This window comes from Pristiophorus japonicus, unplaced genomic scaffold, assembly GCF_044704955.1.
Source record: "Pristiophorus japonicus isolate sPriJap1 unplaced genomic scaffold, sPriJap1.hap1 HAP1_SCAFFOLD_112, whole genome shotgun sequence".
In the NCBI taxonomy this organism is placed as follows: domain Eukaryota; kingdom Metazoa; phylum Chordata; class Chondrichthyes; family Pristiophoridae; genus Pristiophorus; species Pristiophorus japonicus.
In genome coordinates this window covers 1,960,444-1,964,860 of record NW_027250777.1, presented here as the reverse complement: position 1 = coordinate 1,964,860, position 4,417 = coordinate 1,960,444, and the positions used below count along the sequence as shown (strand labels likewise).

Sequence of the window (4,417 nt, the reverse complement as noted above, 5' to 3'; positions counted from 1 at the left end):
GTCCACAACTACACTGCAGGGCCTAAATGGCTCACAAGCACTGTGATTGCCAAAGAGGGCAATAGGATTCTGGTAGTTAAACTAACCAATGGACAAATCTGCCGCAAACACGTGGATCAAACTAAAAGGAGGTTCAGCAACCCCATAGAAGAAGCAGAGGAAGAACACGATACAGAGTTCACTCCAGCACAGGTGACCGAACACTGGAACCAAAGGGAGGAGAGCCCAGTCACTGTGGGCAGTCCGGATAGGCCTGAGGCACCGCAAACAGCAGACACACAGGCCAGCGCCCAACAACCGGAGCCCCAACTCAGGCGCTCTACAAAAGAGCGTAAACCACCAGAGAGACTCGACCTGTGATCCCAAAAAGACTTTGGGGTCATGTATTCAACCAGCATTGTAACCCATTTTTAAATTCAGAACCTGATAAAATTGACGACATGCAGCCAACGTGCAAAAGTAAGAATTCTTTTAATCACCGTTAATTAGCCGATAACCTTCTTCAGAATAAAATAAATAATAATATAATTACTGAGGAACAGTGGTATCCTCAATTATTCATTTTCTCTTTACATGTGATGAAGTTTTATCCCTATCTCATTTACACGCTGTATGAGAATGGTTTAAAATTGTAAGTGTTTATGACTCAGTTGTAAAACCATTGATTGTGTGTGTGTCTATACTTGATAGGAGGAGCACTTGAGACCGAAGTTCCAGTTCTATATATGTACCAATAGAATCAATTTCCACCAGTTTCTTTAAACCCAATAACATAATTTATTTCTAATGGGCTGGATGGAACATGATCCATGTAAATAATTGTTATCGTTTTACTTGAACTGAAAGCTCATAAAATATTGGAGTGGGAACTAATTGGATAACAGCATTGCTGGCAACATTTGCGGAATAGATTCGTGCAGCCAAAACGCACAATGACAACCTGAGACTGTGCGGCACCGAATACTCGGGGAAAAACAGTTAAACTCTTCATCCTTGGGTGGGCTCGACCCACCAACCTTTCGGTTAACAGCCGAACGCGCTAACCCATTGCGCCACAGAGACTGATAGAAGTATAAGGTGCAAGACATCCAAAACCAGGGTGTCAGTCAGTTAAAGCTTCAGATTGCTCTGACCGGGTTGGAACTTGTCCACTCTCAGTTGTACTTTTCCCAAATAAATGGAGGGACATTCATTGTGGATGCGTGGAAGCAGTCTGGTTCCGCACACTGCAGACACTTCCATGTCACCGCCAACAGCTCTCCCACAACCGGTGTGATCTACCTTCCAGCCTTCCGGTGCCTTGTCTGTGACGAAGTATTCTGATTGTCCCGAAGCCGGTATTAGGTTTGAATTCCTTTTCAGCTCCTGACTGCGGATATTCATGTGATTAAACGGGAACTAAATGCTTATAGGGACAGTTGGATTCACCGTTTCTTTGCTTGCTGAAATTTCAAAGATTGAAAGCAACGCACATCAACCCCAAACGTCCCGTGAGATCGAAGGCCAGTTGCTGTTTCAAGCTTGAATGCAGGTACAAGCAGAACTTATTCAAAGAAAGTCCAAGTCCCTGAGACGCCTGATTATTTGCACCAAACTCTTTGCAAAGAGTTGAGGTACATGTTTGGTGATCTGGGCACATCTTTCCCCAAACCACAACACTTCAAACATAACTCAATGGCTGTAAAGCGCTTTGGGGCGTCATGAGTTCCTGAAAGGCGCTGCAGATAAGCAAGTCCTACTTTGCAAAAGTTCGATGCAATTTCAAAATATGCGAGCAATATCAGGGCTCCTCTGGGACCCCTCGTAAATTTCAATGAACAACTCCGAAGGGAGAATCACAGCCCGAGACCAACGAGCCAACTGTTTGACAAACGTGAAGATAAGGTGTAACCATTATCAAAGCATTTTTTTGAGTGTCGCTATTCAGAACATAAGAACTTAAGAACTAGGAGCAGGCGTAGGCCATATGGCCCCTCGAGCCTGCTCCACCATTTAATATGATCATGGCTGATCCGATCATGGACTCAAGTCCACATCCCTGCCCGTTCCACATAAGCCTTATTCCCTTATCAGTTAAGAAGCTATCTCTGTCTTAAATGTATTAAATGTCGTGGCTTTCTCAGCTCTCTGATGCAGTGAACTCAACAGATTTACAACCCTCTGAGAGAAGAAATTCCTCCTCATCACAGATTTAAATGGGCGGCCCCTTATTCTGAGATTATGCCCCCTAGTTCTAGTCTCCCCTATCAGTGGAACCATCCTCTCTGCATCCACCTTATCAAGCTCCCTCATTATCTTATACGTTTCGATCAGATCACCTCTCATTCTTCTGAATTCCAATGAGTAGAGGCCCCACCTACTCAACTTTTTCTCATAAGTCAACCCCCTCATCTCCGGAGTCAACCCAGTGAACCTTCTCTGAACTGCCTCCAAAGCAAGTATATCCTTTCGTAAATATTGTAAGTGTTTGTGATCCTCGCCCAATTGCCAGACGGACGGTTTGAATCGCCCACACCTTACGAAATTTCTAGATCCGGGAATTATTATTCAGAGTGTAAATTAAATGAGTCACGGAAAGGGATGCTTCAGTGATGAATCGCAGTATATTTATTTGGTCTAACATACACTGTCTAAAACATGCACTGCTAAACGAAATCACTGTCTCTGTGGAGACTAAAATCCCGGTTACAAACAACATACATACAGTACAGAAATGAACCTAGTAACACGCAGTAATTCCCTGGTGGATTCTAACCCCACCCCTACCAATGCATTACCCTCCCCAGAATAGCCCTGGAAAGCTTCACATCTGATAAAACCCTGAGCCCTTACCCAGCTGGCCTGTGATATCTGGTTACTGGCTTGGGACACTCGCGACTTTGTTCACCTCCACACGCATCCCGTTTCCTTGCTCAGCTCAGCTGTGGGAAGTCACTGCCTGGTCTTCAGTCTCGGTGGCTTCTTCTGCAGTACTGCGGCCCCATCCTCTGGTACATCGATCGGTGGAGCGAGAGCGAGAGGGTTAGATGGCTCTCTCTAGACACAAGCTGCAAGCTGCAAGCTCCAAGCTTCACACCAAGCTCCAAGCTAAAAATAAAGTGGAAAGGACCCTGTCTTTCTGGGAGTCTTGCTACCCCTATCTTTCCCGCCAATCTTTAAAACCCCTTTGTTTCTAAGCCCGGGTACTTAGTCAGTGATGGGCCATCCCACCCATGCATTGGGCTGATGGCCCTTAGTCTGGGCATCTCTCTGAGCCTTTGTGTTGGGAAAGACCCAGCTCCTCCTTGGCTGGCCAGGCTGGTGGGTTCATTGTTCTGTGTCTCCTTCTGAGATGGAGGTGAGAAGTGCTTTTACAAATTAGAATGGCTTGGTCAGTGGCCCCCCTTCCTGGCCGACAGCTCTTTTGTCAATGGATGACTGACAGCTCTTTTGTCCGAGCGAACTTCCATGCGGTCTCTGGAGTTTTAACAAAACCAGCTTTTTCACATATCTGCGCAGGGTGACCCCACCACAGGGAAAATAGTCTCAGAAAAATAAAATCCACAAAATATTCTCGACTGAGTCCATTCTTTAAACAGAAACTTTGCGATGTCTTCATTACGCTCTGCTAATTATCGATCTTGCCACGTAAAAAGTGCATTGGCATTGCAATGCATTAATGTAAAATTAATGAAAAGAAAATGCAACGTTTTATCGAGTGCAAAACATGCAGTGCCTGCATTTCAAAAAGCATTGCTTTTATTCATCCTGCGGAATGCATATTGCACAGATAATCTCAGCACACATTGTGCAGGCAAAGGCAGCATTAGACAACAAAGTGATTTGTCCTCCGGTGATTTGCAGCAGAGAACTGACGGTTGAGCACACAATTTGACAACTAGACTTGTAGATCAAGCATCAATGAAAAAGGCAACAAAACTGCCCACCAGCACCAGGTGTCTTTCACTTGTTTGTCCCAGATTTTCAGCAGCTGGGACAACAAGAATTTAGGTTTCACCGAGATTTAAACTCAGATCGCTAGATTTAAAATCAAGAGGGCTCACCATTACACCATGGAACCTACTATTCCAAAACTTTTGAACCATACTTCGTCACAGACAAGGCACCGGAAGGCTGGAAGGTAGATCACACCGGTTGTGTGAGAGCTTGTTGGTGGTGTCATGGAAGTGTCTGCAGTGTGCGGGACCAGACTACTTCCACACATCCACAATGAATGTCCCACCCTTTACTTGGGAAAAGTACAACTGAGAGTGGATAAGTTCGATCCCGGTCGGAGCAATCTGAAGCTTTAACTGACTGACACCCTGGTTTTGCATGTCTTGCAGTGTGTATCTGTGGCGCAATGGTTTAGCGCATTCGGCTGGTAACTGAAAGGTGCGTAATCCAAACCCATCTCCGGGCGAAGCCTTTTAATGTT

The 4,417-nt window shown here is 45.2% G+C and overlaps 1 non-coding gene across 1 annotated transcript; it reads right to left on the bottom strand.

Annotated features, from left to right (window-relative positions):
- Positions 1–988: 988 nt before the first annotated feature.
- Positions 989–1,062, bottom strand: trnan-guu (transfer RNA asparagine (anticodon GUU)). Its single transcript has one exon. It is a non-coding gene; the product is annotated as a tRNA-Asn (tRNA).
- Between the last annotated feature and the right edge of the window lie 3,355 nt (positions 1,063–4,417).